Below are 15,744 nucleotides of genomic sequence, written 5' to 3' on the forward strand. Positions count from 1 at the left end.
TTAATAATGGCATATGGACTTTTCTTTTAGGAAGATATCCAAACTTTTTTAAAACCCTGCTAACCTAACTGCTTTTACCACATTCTCTGACAACGAACTCCAGAGTTTAACTACACGTTGAGTGAAGAAATATTTTCTCCAATTCATTTTAAATTTACTACTTTGTATCTTCTTTGCGTGTCCCCTAGTCCTAGTATTTTTGGAAAGAGTAAACAAGCGATTCACATCTACCCATTCCACTCCACTCCACTCATTATTTTACAGACCTCTATCATATCTCCCCTCAGCCATTTTTTTCTCCAAGCTGAAGAGCCGTGCCACTTAAGCCTTTCCTCATAGGAAAGTCATCCCATCCCCTTTATCATTTTCCTCACCCTTCTCTGTGCCTTTTCTAATTCCACTATATCTTTTTTGAGATGCGGTGACCAGAATTGTACACAGTATTCAAGATGCGGTCGCACCATGGAGCAATACAAAGGCATTATAACATCTTCACTCTTGTTTTCCATTCCTTTCCTAATAATACCTAACATTTTAAGCTGTGATAAGTGCACGCTAGCGCTTACTGCAGCCTAGTAAAAGGACCCCTTTTTTTTCTTATTTAATTCCAAATCTTGGGTTTTCTTCTTAGTTTACTCCCCCTTATGGCAGTAAATGTCACTGAGACTTAACAATGCTTGGGTAATTATTTTCTTGTAATTTTTCTTTTTCTATGTACATTTCTTTATCAAGTTGTTGTATATTGGTTTTGGATTTGATAAAAAGCTAAAGTATAAAAAACAAAAAAAGAAAATCAAGTTTGTCAGGTTTTGGCCAGTGGTATGACAAACCTCTTTGCAGGTACACAGTACAAGGAAGCTACGTGACTGAGGTGCACAGTGTGCAGGCCTAGCTCCAGTCTTACGGCATTTTTCTAGACACATGTCCAGCACTCTTGGCCTTCGACACCCCTCCTGACATGCTGTTTTCACTAGCACAAGCAGAACTCCAAATCCCACCCTGCAAGAGAGGCAGGTTCAAACAGCAAGAACTGACAATGTTTGTTCTTCCAGAATCTGTGTATCTTGCTGACTCCAAGATCTAGATAGCAATTTGCACTAGCCCACACAGATGAAAGGTATATTTCCACTCATCTACCTTAGATCTAATTGTAGCTGCTATTTTTGTGGGCCCACTAAACTATGGAGAGTATATGTGCCCCCCCCCCCAACCTACCCATTTTCCCCATTCCTAAATATGACCACTTCATGAAACCAGGAAGGTATGTTTAGCTGCTTAGTGGTGGCCAGTTTTCACAGCCTTTGATTTAGCCAAGTATCTCCTTAATTAACAAGCTAGCTGGATTCCTTTGAAAACTGTTCTCACAAACTTTTAGTTGAATGTAATGCTACACAACCTCCACAGCAGAAACCATTTAACAGAACAGGATGAGCAGAGTATTTGCAGCTTTTTTTTCCCCAGGGAAATCAGAGCCTGCACCCAAGAGTTGCTTTGGTGCCAGTGGGGCAGCCAGTAGATTGAACCTAGACACTGGTGAAGAATTCACTTATCTCAGGGGGGAAAAAAATCCAGTGCCTTTTACCCAGCTGCAGTTTTTCCTTCTGTTGCTGCTTCACAAAGTGATAGTGTTAATCCTGCATAGTTATTTTGTTTAAATCTGGTTTGAGGAGCGTTTTAATATGAAAGATTAAGCTCTTGTGTGCCCCATTGTTTCATTGAAGTAATTGCCCAACGCATGAGACAACAAATTCAGTTCTGATTTTCTGTGTCCCATCTGCAGGTTGTTTATTGGTGGGTTATTGTGTATGTAGATCTCTTGCCTCTCCGTACTATAGTTATAAAGGGATGAGATTTGATATACTGCCTTTCTGTGGTTGCAATCAAAGCAGTTACATATTACATACAGGTACTTATTTTGTACCTGGGGTAATGGAGGGTTAGGTGAGTTGCCCAGAGTCACAAGGAGCTGCATTGGGAATCAAAACATGCAGATACTCACCCAGTTTAGCGCCAGTATTCACTGATGCTTCCTTACATCTACAGGGACTGAATCTGCTGAGTGCTAAATAATGAAAACCACTAAAGACCCTCACTAAGGGCACATAAAAATGAAATGTGACGCCAGTGCAGTTCTAATTTTAAACTAGAACAGTGCTAGGAATAGCATGATGTGTCACATGGTCTGACCAAAGCCTTTCCACTGTGTAGACCTGGAGTTCACCCCAGATCTAGCTCCTGAGATCAGCAAGGAAATAGCATTAGTATAACAAAGAAAATAACGCAAAATGTGCCTGACATTTACTGTCATCTGTTCAATGAATCACACTGTCACTTAATGTATTTATATATTTAGATTTGGCTCCCGCCTTTTTTCAGTTGCAGCTCAAGATGAGTTACATTCAGGTACAGTTGGTATCTGTGGAAGAAGTGGACTTTTTTTTACATTGTGCTTTTCTCAGCAGTGAAGTGCGGTGGAAAAGTATCTGGGCTATACACCTGCTGACAAGGAGTCTTCTGGCATGTCCCATTCTTTTCATCTGGCAACATTAGAGTCCTCTGGTTTCTCTCTCTAGTTTTCTGTGCACATTCACAATGCTTCTCTCTACAGTACTGCCAAAATCCATCTCTTCCTCTCTGAGCACATTACCAAGATCTTCATATGATCTCTTATAACATCCAACTTAGAGTGCAATCTGTGCCTCATGGGTCTACCACTGAACAGGGCTGGGTTGAAAAGTCAGGTGCCATAGGCACTGGGGGAGGGGGCAAGAAGGGGGAAGAACAAGGCCCCTTCCCCTTCCCACCAAAATTTATCAGAGGATTGGTTCCACTAGGAATTACTAATGGGGGTTATGGGAAGGAAGCCCCCTTCTTCCCAAGTTCCCTCACCTCTATGTCTTCCTGTGCCACTTATCTTCAGGACCAGCAGCAGCTGCCACCATAATAGCTCGGAATAAGCTGAATGCAGGGCTTCATAGCCAACGTGCTGTTTCAGACTCAGTGGAAACCCTGTCCACTCCTCTATACGTGTTTCCTGTTACCAGATAGACCGGTGGAGGAGTGGAGCATCTGCTGGGCCTGAGACTGCACACTGTCAGGAATGGCACCCTTTTGAATGTATTCAGTCGGCCCCAATTGATGACATCACAAGGGCAGAGGCAGACCAACATTGCCTGCCTCTCACTGAGTGGACGTTTCCAGCACATGAAGCCTCTCCCCTCACAGGCAGCACCACAGCTCTTCTCTCCCAAATTCAGGGCAGGAATGGTGCACTTTTGAATGTATTTAGTCAACAGTGATTATGTCATGGGGGTTGACCAATGCTGCCTCTCACAGTGGAAGTTTCCAGCACAAGGAGCCTCTCCCTTCATAGGTACCACTGCAGCTCTTCTCTCTCCTATGCAGGGGATAAAGGAAGAAGGGTCAAATGCTGAACCCACAGTGGGAGAAAGAGCCAGATGTATAAAGGGAAGGGAAGAGAGAGGAAGAGAAGCTGGTTGGGGTGGGGTAAGAGGACAGAGATATATTGGTGTGAAGGAGGGAGAAAGGGGACATAGGGAGTGTACAAATACAGAAGGGAGACGATGGGCATTAGGTGGGGCATGGGGACAAAGACACAAATGTGAGATGTTATATGGGGATGGCATATGGGCACAGAGGGGTCATGCTTGTCATGGGGGTGGGGGGAAGGGGGATATGGAATAGAGATACAATGCTGGACACTGGAGAGGGGTGTATATGGACACAGAAGGGAGATACCAGACAAGGGGGAGAATAGGAACGCAGAAGGGAGATGTTGGGCATGGGGTGCATAGGTGCACAGCGGAATGATGATGTACAGCGCTGCGTAACCCTAGTAACGCTTTAGAAATGTTAAGTAGTAGTATATGAACACATGGGAGATATTGGAAAAGGAAATATAGGGAAACAGAGATGGGAAATGGATGAAGGACATGGAGAAAGAAGAAATGTCAAACCGACAGGAGACCCTGGCGAATGAGTTAAAAGAAGACAGAGGGAAGCAGAAACCAGAGACTGGGACCAATATGATTTGAAAAATAAAATGACCAGATAACAAAAAGGTACAAAAAAATTACTTTATTTTCTATGTTGTGAGGCCAAGTAGGAGAAATCCGCAGTTGCTCCTGCCCTCACTGGCATCAAGCTCAAAATGATGCCTGCTTCACCTGTGGCCATTGTACTCTAAGTCCATTCAATCTCAGAAGCTAAGCAAGTTTGAGCCTGATTAGTAGTTGGATGGGGAAGATAGTACTAGTGACCCTTTGTGGTACAATTAGGGGTCATGCTTTTTGCTGAGGTTATTTTACAAGCACATGGCTTACAGTGTGCATGCAGTGTTCACTGCAAGCCATGTTATAGTATTTACATAGTGATGAGCTGTTTTACATGTATTTGCATGTTTTGTTGCATGTGAATATAATATGTTGGATTTGGAATATACATTTTGCCAGAGTTGGTGTTAAACATGGCTGGGGCCCAGGGCAGAAATCTAGGAGAGGACCCCAAAGTCCATTACCAGGCTACGCCTTCTTCAGTTTCCAGCAGGCTTGGGGCTATCTCTGGACAGGAAACCAAGCACAATTGCACTAGTTGAACCCCCCTAACACCATCTCTGGCATGCGCCATCTTTATATTTTGCACAGGAGGAAATGCTGTTCTTTCTTTATTTTTGCACTGGTGTTGTACTACGTGCAAGGTCTGGTTCCTTGGCATTTCTGTTTATGTTTCTAGAGCTTGTGGTCACTTTATTCGGTATTTGTGTTTTCTGTGTGTGACTGAAGTATTTTGTTATCATGAATTTCTATGTAGCATTCTATAGTAATTTGACTTGTTCAGCTTTCCTGATAAATGTATTGGTATTTTAGGGCCCAACTATAATATTTAAGGCACTGCCTTTTCATAGGTAGGATCCTTGTTTTGGAAGTTAGTGCTGGCATGGTAGATTTGCTGTAGGTTCTGAGTGACCTTTTGTCTTATTTAATTACATTCTAATATGTCTGTTATTGAGATTACACTAGAAATCAACATTTCTTTGTATGGTGAGTTTTATGGGGAAATGCCCTTGCTCTGCTCTGTATCCATTGTTGATGGAGAACCAGGAGGTTCTCTGGATGTGGAAGTGTTTGGCTTTAATACCATATGTGTGTTGGAGGACCATGGCTCAATGGGGCTGAAGAGTGTAGTTTATTGTACTTCCCTTAGCTCTCAATTGGCCTGCAGCCATTAAAGCCTGCACTGCTACCCTCATTGAAGTTATTGGGAGTGAGGTAGAGGTCAAGCATGGAGTGGGGTAGGCACAGAGCATAGATGCATCAGGTTGCTGTTTTTTCTCTTTCAAAAAGCTGGCAACTCTAGTGCCCACCCATCCAACCTGTTGACCCATCCAAAAATTGCCTTCTGGCTACGCTACTGTCCCCTTATCCAGCATCTCTCTCCCTTCCCTCTAGCCCCTCTCAATCCCATAGGTCCAGCACCTCTCTCCCTTCGCTCCAGCCCTCCTTGCAAGTCCACATTTCTCTCCCTTCCCTGCAGCCCCCCTCCATGTCCAGCACCCCTCCCTTTCCTCCAGCTCCCCTGCATGTCCAGCACCTCTCCCCCTTCCCTTCAACACTCTGCATATCCAGCACCTCCCCCCTTTCCTCCAGCCCCCCTGTATATCCAACACCTCTCCCCTTTCCCTCCAACCTCCTGCATATCTAGCACCTCTACCCTTCCCTCCAACCCCCCCCCCCCTGCATATCCAGCATCTTTCTCCCTTCCCTCAAGCTCTCCTTGCGGGTCCACATCTCTATCCCTTCCTCCAGTCCTCCCCTGCATATCTAGCACCTCTCTTCCTTCCCTCCAACCCCCTCTGCCCTTCGCAAGTCCAGCACCTCTCCTTTCCCTTCAGCCTGCTTCCCTCCCTTCCCAGGGCTAGCACCTCCGTGTCTTCTTTCTTCCCCCGTGTCCAACACCTCTGTGTCTTCCTTAACCCCCCCCCCCCCCACACACACACACAAGTCCAGCACCTCTAGGTTTCCCTTACCCTCTGAGAGTCCAGCACCTCTGTGTTTTCCTTATCTCCCCCTCCCACAAGTACAGCAAGCACCTCTCCCTTTGCAGGGTCAGCACCCCACTGTCTTCCTCACCCTCTCTCATCCCCACCACAGCATTTGTATTTAATGCTATTGACAATGCCTCACAGCAACTCCACACATAGTAACATAAAAAAACATAGTAGATGATGGCAGAAAAAGACCTGCACAGTCCATCCAGTCTGCCCAACAAGATAAACTCATATGTGTACCTTACCTTGATTTGTACCTGTCTTTTTCAGGGCACAGACCGTATAAGTCTGCCCAGCACTATTCCCCGCCTCCCAACCACCAGTCCCGCCTCCCACCACTGGCTCTGGCACAGACCGTATAAGTCTGTGCACGGTGTCCTGCTCCAGGGCCTTACCTGTGCCATGTCCAGGCGCCCTGCGTAAACAGGAAGTTGCATCAGTGCGGCAGAGGGAAGGACTTGGAGCAGGATGCTGCATCTGTGTGGAGTTGATGTCAGGCAGCGCCGATAGTGTTATGTGCAAGCACTGCCACTGAGGCAGGGGTGGGAGAGGGTGAGAAAGACACACAGGTGTTGGAACTGCAGGAAGGAGGCTGGATGGATGGTAGATGCTGGCTCTCTGGGACGATTAGAGAGAGGAATAGGAGAGGTTTAGAGGAGAAGGGAGATGCTGGCCACCTGGGGCATGGGGGTTAGGGAGGAGAAGAGGAGATGTTGGCCACCTGGAGGATGGGGGTTAGGGAGGGGAAGGGCAGATGCTAGCCACAAGGAGAATGGGGTAGGGAGGGAAAGGGACGATGCTGGACTATGGAGGATAGGGAGGGAGGGGAAAGGAGATGCTGGACTATGGGGGAGGGTAGGATCTTGAGCTGCCCAATGGGGGAGAGGTTTTGCAGCTCTTAGAGCATCAGATACCCTTGGGCCAGCCCTGCACTGAAACACCATCATAGCATTTAATGGTGATTCTGTCCTAGAAAAGAATGCCATAATCCTTCCTGCATATTGACAACACCCAAATCAAATACTGAAATGAACACTAGACACAATATTTTACCATGATCAGAAATAACTCAAGGGCCTATAAATTAAAAGAGAAACGTACTAGGCCACTTGGTATATTGTCAGTTGGAGGACTGCGCACAATAAGGGCCCTTTTGTTACTCAGTGTATGACCTTTCAAAAACGCCAAACTGTTCTGGTCCTGTTTCAAGTATGGTCAGTTTTTCGTCTCCACTATTAAAAGGTGAACTTTATGGGGGTGCACTTATGGACAAAACCCCCACAGTTTTATTCCCCCTCAACTTTCCTGCCCTGCAGACCTGCCTTCCTTTAGCCAAAGTGACACACCAGCAAATCTCTTTTCAAAGCCCACTAGCCCCCCACCCCAATCTATGACACCTAAATATATGCACCATTTGTGTGCTAAAATGATAAAATACCAGCACTTATGTGCAGGAATGGTCCACTTATATACATGAGTGCAGGCTGGCCACTCAGCAGTATTCTATAACTTTAGCGCAGAACTCGCTTAGGCATAAATGCAAGGGGGTGTGCACAGGGGAAGGCGTATGGGCACACTCCACATTTATGTGCATAACTTAGAGAATATGGTTTATGACAGTGATTCCCAAATTTTTTACTATGGCAGAACCCCTAAAATATTCTTCAGCCTGCTTCTGCTCCCCTTCCCCCCCACCCCGAGTCCCATCTCTCTTCCCTCCTGCCCTCCTTCTTAGTCTAGAATCTTAGGTTCCCCCCCCTTGGGTCCAATGTCTCTCATTCTCTCTTATATCCTTTCCACCACCCCACCCTCTCCCTTATCTCCCCTTCTCTCTCAAACCCCCCTCACCTCACCCTCAATGCAACATCTTCCCCTCCCTAGACTACCTTTTGCTGTCTTTTGGGGGGGGCTACCTTTGCTTTAGTTTAGTCAAAGAGATGCGTGCCCTTACGGCCTGAGCAGCAAGAAAATTAGCAGCGTGATTCAGCCACCAATGCTGGCACTTTCGCACATGCTCCGTTCATGCTGAACGGAGCATGTGCGGGAGTGTCGGCGTCAGCAGCTGATGTACACTCGACTTCCTTGCTTGGGGAACTTCTGGAAAGTGGTCAGGGTACCCAGTTTGGGAATCACTGGTTTATAATTTACAATTTTTAGTTTTAGGCCGCTTTTATCCAAGGCAGAAAGACAAAGAAACATATATAATAAAAGCACAGACATATTTCTTTTTGCTGTGTTGCAAAGGTTCTTAAGTGTTTGACTATCAGCTTACAATGAGTCCATAGATTCAAAGGGCAGCAACATCAGGTAGGCACAAAAAATGCCAAACAAAACAAATAGTCTCTTAAATCCTTTTTAAAAGAAGCGAGTAGTGGTTCAACCTTTACTGACTCATAAGGGCAGCTTATTCCACTCCACTAGTGCTGCTACAGAAAATGCACCAGTTTTAGTCAAATCCAGTTGAAAACGTTAAAGAGCAGATACCACAGGATTGCACTGTTCCTGCGACCATTACACATGTCCTGGCACATACCACCTCCTGACCAGCTTCAAAAAAGTAGAGGAGTTATGATACAATGCGCAATGATACAAAAGGCGATTTCACAGGCAACCATTTAAAATGCTTGAGATGAACAGTCACATAATCTGACCTAGATAATCCAAATAACCACACTGCTGAATTTTGTGCTATTTGGAGTGAATGTACACAAAGATTTGGTAAACCCAACTAAATCACATTACAGTAGTCTAAACTTCCCAAAATCACAGCTTCAACTAACTTTTTTAAAATCATACCACGATAATAAGGGTGACCCACAGAGCAGTACATCATGTCTTTTTATTTTTTCAAGCTTTTTGTGAATCTTAGAAAATCTATAAATATAGTGTAAGTGTACTCATATATGTGCCACCAACCACCAGGGTCTTCTCAATGTCCACCACAGTATAATCATAGCACACTGAAAAATTCATCAATTTTCTCGTGCTTTCCAAAACTTTAACTGTGAAGAATAAAAAAAAAATAATCAGTCTCATGGGACAGAGAGAATAGGTGAGAAACCTTTACTGTCAATTAAAATGTTCTATTACGTATTGTGTTGACATTGTAAGTAGTATAATATTGAACTGTCAAAAATTCATAAATCTGCTCAAGAGCAACTTAACAAGAAACTAATCACACTATTTGCTCTAAATACTCGATCTTAGCCTCACATCTCTAAGGATAGTATTTCACTATTTAAATTGTAACAATTTTAGACAAATGAAGCCTCATAAGCCCAGGGTACCATACATTTGGACAACCCCTTAATGGGCACTCATCGGCTCCAGCTACCTCCGAAAACCACTGCAGAATAAAACAGCTCTCCTTGGAGAAAAAAGATCTGTAGCAAAAAAATAGAGGGAACTATCTGCTCTTACTCAATCCTAGAGGCATAAAGCTAATATCTCAAATACTCAAACTTCAAAAATTGGAAGAAGTCATCCAAAATATAAAACATGTGCACAGCAAAACGAATCTTGGTACTTAACTTCTCCACCCGGGTGGTAATGACTTCTATCCCACATCCAGGGAAGGATCACCCCTCAACTTTGCTCAAACTATGTGTCAGATGTATTTTCTCATTTCTTGACAAAGGAATACTTCTGTTTCACTACTTCATCAGGAGAAATAAAGACAAACACAGTCTTTCTCTTCCAAAGCCAAAGATACATGACTCCAAAATGGCTCCCACCTAAGTAGGCGCTAACTACAACCACTCCCTGGAACACCTGACATCATTTCCTGTTAGACCACCCCACTCAATACTCCTGTTTTTTCTTTAATATTCCCCCAATACTTCTACAGAACGCTTCCCATTCCAGCTGTCCATTTAATCCTTTAGGGGACATGGTCTGAAGTTTGCATATCCATTTTTGTTCTTTCTGATGCAAGCACCGATAACGGTAGGAAAGGAGATGTCCTTTGTAAGCAAGAAAGCCAATTAGGACTGTCTGAGTTTCCCCTTCCCAGCATAGCCGTCATCCCCGTTTACGCAAAACAAAGCAAGCAAACGAACCTATGAGCTGCTGCATCCACATTGTCCTTTTTTTAATTATTGGTCCATCTGTAACAAGTCTAAAGCTGTTTCAGTTGGATAGGCAGTGCCTTAAAAGGTGGGGTACAAAAAGTTTGGTTTTTTTTTTTTTAACTTATTGGACAGCTTTTGGGTTTATTTGAAAGCTTCCCAAATCTATATAAACTAGCCGTTAAGCCCGTTAAAAAGGGCGTTTTTTTTAAATTTCACCTCCATGTGCAGCAACTGTGCTCTGTCCCCTGCTCTTCCCCCATGTGCAGCCACCCTCCTCTGTCCCCTGCCCTCCCCTCCATCGATTAATGAAAAAAAGAAATTAAATAAGGGGGGAAAACATTTAATAATTGATTTTTACATTTGTCCGTGTATTTTGAAACAGTATGGTCCAAAACCTCTAGGGACATTCATTTTTGCTCCCACTGATACAAATGCTAATGCACTATTATATGATCGTATATTTTTCATAAATGTTTTTGAATCTGGATCTTGTGCAGTCATCAAGCTCTTAATGTATTCATTTGTAGTTATAGGCGGTAAATGTATAGACCCTTTATTGCAGCAAACATTAAACTTCTTATCTGTTGGTCTCTCATTTTTAAAGTGTTTTGCATGACAATGTTCACAGATTTCGCAAAAGTTGCCAAGGCTGCTACTGTTTATATTTTTTTCCTGAAACTCTTGTAATGTTCTTAAAGCTTTGTGTCTTGTCATTTGAAGGTCCACTAAGTGTTTGTTGATTCTTGATTGTTGACGTCTGTGTCTTTCTTCATGTTTTTGTAGTTCACTGCGATGTTTTCTGTAATTGCGTACTCTTTCTTTTTCTGCATGTTTTTGTGTTTCTGTTTTATTTTCATGTCTAATTCTATCTCTTTGAGCTTTCCTCCTCTTCAATTCTAAATCATGAGCTGCCTGCTCAGTTCCTATGGTGTCTAGTTTTCGTCGTGGCATATTAGTTGTTTTAGGTTGCTTTTTTAATAGTAGTGTTTCTGTTTTGTTACAGTCCTTTTCTTGTTCTGATTTGTCACAGTAGTTCAAATCAGTTGTAATGTTGTTGTAGCTGAGTGTGTGTGAGAGAGAGAGAAAGTGTGTGTCTGTGTGAGAGTGAGGTGGTAGTACTCCTTGTCACAGTGGAGGGTCAATGGTTTGATGTTTTTTTCTGTTGTCTGGCACCCCTCCTTGTAATATTTTTTGTGTGTGTGTGTGGTAGACAAAGTGTGCAGTGTGAAAGTGTGTGTGTGTGTGCGTCTGTGTGAGTGAGAGACAGAGCGTGTATGTGTATTAGAGAGTGAGTGTTAGTTGCTCCTTGTAGCCGGTGTTTGTGGGCTTTGAAAAGTGAGTTTGTGTGTGTCAGTGAGCTGCTAGGACTCCCTGTCACAGTGGAGGGGGTCATTGGCTCCTTATAGCGAGTTATTTTAGGGTACAAATTAGTGCTTTTTTTTCCACTTGCCTGCCCCCACCCCTTTTTGTAATATTGTGTGTGTGTGAGTCAGCGAGTGATAGATAAAGTGTGTCTCTCTGGGAAACAGACAGAGAGCATGAGAGTGAGGTGTCAGAGTGGAGTGGGTCAGTTGGTCCTTATGTTTTTTTTTTGTTTAGGTTAAAATCAGTGCTCCTTGTTGTTTCGCCTGCCCCCACCCCTTCTTCTAATATTGTGTGTGTGTGTGTGTGTGTGTGTGTGCTTGGGTGAGTGAGTGAGTGAGTGAGTGAGAGAGAAAGTGTGTCTTTCTGGGAAAGAGACAGAGCATGAGAGTGAGCTGTCACAGTGGTGGTGGTTAGTGGCTCCTTATATCCATTTGTTGCAAGGTGCAAATCAGGGTTTTGTTTTTATTTGCCTTCCCCCACCCCTTCGTTTAATATTGTGTGTGTGTGCCAGTGTGTGAGAATGAAAGAGAAAGTGTTTTTATGTGGCAAATTGACAGTGAGTGTGAGCTGCTAGTGTGTGTGTGTGTGTGTGTGTGTGAGTGAGACAGTGAGTGAGTGAGAGAGAGTGCTAGTGAGCTGTTAGTACTCCCTGTCTCAGTGGAGGTTCAGTGTCTCCTTGTAGGCAGTTGTTGGAGCAGTTTGAAAGGCAGGCTCATTTTGCAGTCCCGTGCAGGTCTCTTCCCCCCCCCCCCCCCCCATACATGTTGTTGTTGTTCCGCCCCTTCTGCTGACTGGTGCTGTTCAGTGAGCCAAAGGGCAGTCTCCCCCTCCCTACCCCCTCTGATGTCCACGCCCCCTCCTGTCCTGCCTCCTGCTCCGATTTCCATGCCCATGTCCAACAACAGACCTCCTTCCTGTTGTCTGAGTGAAAATAGTAGTGGTCCTGCTGTCCCTCCCTACAGCCTGCCATTTCCCAGCGATTTACACTGCTGCTCCCCCCCATGCGATTTCCACGGCTCCTCCCTCTGCTCCTATCCTTGTGCTTGTCCATCCTCCCTCCCTCCCTCCCCCAGGGATGTCCACGCCCCCTCCTTCGCCCCTCTCCCTCCGATTTCCACCAACTGTCCTCTGTTCCTGACTTGTTCTGTGTGTGTGTACTGCATCACCCTTGTCTCCCTCCCTCCTCCACCGTCCCTCCCGTTGCCGAGTTCCATGCCCTCCTCCGTAGTTGCAGATTTGTTGTGCACCTCTGATGTACATGGCTCCTCCCCCTCCATGCCATGTCGAACAGAGAGCCTGCCATTTGAGAGCGATTTCCACGGCTCCTCCCTCTGCTCCTATCCTTGTGCTTGTCCATCCTCCCTCCCTCCCCCACGGATGTCCACGCCCCCTCCTTCGCCCCTCTCCGTCCGATTTCCACCAACTGTCCTCTGTCCTGTGTTCCTGACTTGTTCTGTGTGTGTGTACTGCATCACCCTTGTCTTCCTCCCTCCATCCTGCGCCGTTTTGCACGCCTCCACCGTTCCTCCCATTGGCAAGTTCCATGCCCTCCTCCATAGTTGCAGATTTGTTGTGCACCTCCGATGTACATGGCTCCTCCCCCTCCGATTTCCACGCCCCCTCCTTCCCTCCCTATTGGCTGCATTACATCCAGAACAGGAGCTGCTGGTGGAGGCGGGGCTTGGAGTGTTGCTCCTTGAAAGTTCGGTCTCCACTGCGCATTTGCGGGTGAGTACGGTCACTCGCAATTTATATGTTTGATAATTCTCACCTGGAACATTCTGAAGCTCAGTCTGTCAGAGGGAAACACTGAAGTGTAGGCTGTCAGACACTCACTCTCACTCATATGCACCACTCACTGTCACTCCTAGTCCCGCCCTCAGCCACGCCCCTTCCGCACATAATTCGCTACCCCAACGTTCTAAATGAAGCCTCCAACCGGAAGTTGAGGCGTTGAGACCACTTTTTGCCCATTGCTGTGTGCCCCGCCCTCACGTCAGAACGTGATGACGCTGAGGGCAGAGCACTCACACTCCACAAAATGCCATCGACGATGGCGCAACACTGATGCTCCAGGAAACACGATCTCAACCGGCACACACCCAGCTGTCACTGCCCCCCCCCCCCAGCGCATAGAAACGGAACGCGAAAATGCTGCAAGTTCAACCAGCACTCACCCAGCTGTCACTGCCCCCCCCCCTTGGCGCATAGAAACGGAACGCGAAACTGCTGCGAGTGCTCCCACAGCACAGCCAATGCAGGAAATACTGATATGGGGAAACGGAGCTCAAACATCAAACGACAACGGTGCTGGTACAGCAAGGCTGGACGAGGAAGGTCACCGAGGCAACAGGGCTTCACTGATTGAAAGACTCTTCACTGCTGATCTGCACAGTACACCGCACAAACAGGAAGCAACTCCACCCCCTCTAACTGCTGCATGACAAACATGAATGCAAAGGTATCCGGTGCACAGGCATTAACAGCTGCAGGGTCACCAGGTTCAAAACTTGCCTTCTACCATGCTGGGATTTACAGCCTCACCAACTTTCACTTTTCCTTTCACAGCTGCCCTTCCATCCCTATTTGCTATTCACACCAGAAGAGGGGGTGCTCACACCATAGAGAGAGGAGAGGAAGGTATCTCTCTCTCTCATACACACACACTCACTCTGTCACACACACACACTCACACATTCACTCTCTCTCTCACACACTCACTATCACATACACTCTCTCTCAAACATACACACTCCCAGGAAAACCTTGCTAGCGCCCATTTCATTTCCCTCAGAAACGGGCCTTATTTACTAGTGTATATATAAATATCATGAAATAACAATTGAATATCACTAAAACAGCTTAAAATGATTATAGCTGGTAGAAACAGCAATTTTAAACTCTGTATTTTGTGCTAACTTTTCTACACTAAAAACTAAATAAATACACTGTTTACAATACAGATGGCCACATTTCAGTGAGGATATCCTGTTTCCTGATGGGTTCATCTTAAATGTTGTTGTAATCTGCCTTGGGAAGCATGGTGTTATAAAGATGATGGAATATATTGAAATTAAGTGGAAGTAAATTAAACTCTCCTTTCATTGGGGCACAAGTAATCACATCTTCATCTGTTTTGTAGAACTTTACCTTTTAGATACACAAATGGATTATTCTGTTGTTTGAGCATGTTTCAGGGACATGTGGTTTATAAGTCAAAATAATAAGAATATTTTCTGTCAAATAGACCTCTCATTTGTGGAAACATAACTAAATGGGCTATAAGCCCCTAATGCAGCCCATTGGTTTTCTTATATTTTGTTCTTGTGATGTTTCATACTGTGCTAAAACTGGAAATACAGTGAGACAGAATAATAGAATTCAGTAACATCCAAAACTTATTTTTTATGTTTTAATCATCTTTATTAAAAGCAAAACATGTTAGTTGATAAGCTTCATACAAAACAAGAAAAAACAGTAAACCATCCAACATGGCACAATAAAAACTTTTACTTTTACCCCAACAACCCTTCCCCTCCCATATCCCCTCCCTCCCTATAAGCCCACCTGACTGTTTCCACCTGCCAAAATAACACAACAGATGTACAGATCAGTAGGACTCAAAGCATTTCATAACAAGTAAAGTAATAAACAACACAGTTTATACCAAATTGTTTAACCACACTTTGATTTTGCCTTCAGGTTTAATAAGCAATACCATGTGCATGTAAGGTCTAGATAAACAAATGTAAACAATCTATGTTTAAGGCATATGCCCTAAATATGTAATACTTGGTAGCAATAATTAAACAGTGATGGAATATTCACATAGCAGGCAGCCAACAGATTTAATTTCCACTGAAAATAATCAACTTTGTATAAACTTGGCGACTAATACTGTGCTGCTTGCTATTTTCATTTTTAGAAATATTTTATTAAATTTTAATAACAGGGGTAGGAAATACAAATTACAAGAAACAATCAGGTAATCACACCAAAGAATATTAGTGGATGGGTAACAGAGGGAGGAAAAGGAGGGAGGTAGGGGGGAAGCAATTTGTGAATGCATTCAAAGCAAAATCTGCAATTTACACTCGAGTATTATGTAGAACGCTTGTTTAAAGAAAGATAGGTTGTTAAAGGCAGCCACACTTTATCAACATATAAGGTTATCAATAGAAATCAAACAAAATAAAACATGGAAAAGAAAATAAGATGATACCTTTTTTATTGGACATAACT

The 15,744-nt window shown here is 44.4% G+C and overlaps 1 protein-coding gene across 1 annotated transcript in view; it reads right to left on the reverse strand.

The window, feature by feature from the left end:
* The window catches only part of LRRC39 (leucine rich repeat containing 39), a 53,089-nt gene extending 50,997 nt beyond the window's left edge, over nt 1-2,092 (reverse strand). The window contains exon 1 of the mRNA XM_030207599.1: nt 2,000-2,092. The gene's annotated coding sequence lies outside the window, so the exon portion shown is untranslated. The remainder of the gene's footprint in view (nt 1-1,999) is intronic.
* Between the last annotated feature and the right edge of the window lie 13,652 nt (nt 2,093-15,744).

This window comes from Microcaecilia unicolor, chromosome 6 (genome assembly GCF_901765095.1).
Source record: "Microcaecilia unicolor chromosome 6, aMicUni1.1, whole genome shotgun sequence".
In the NCBI taxonomy this organism is placed as follows: domain Eukaryota; kingdom Metazoa; phylum Chordata; class Amphibia; order Gymnophiona; family Siphonopidae; genus Microcaecilia; species Microcaecilia unicolor.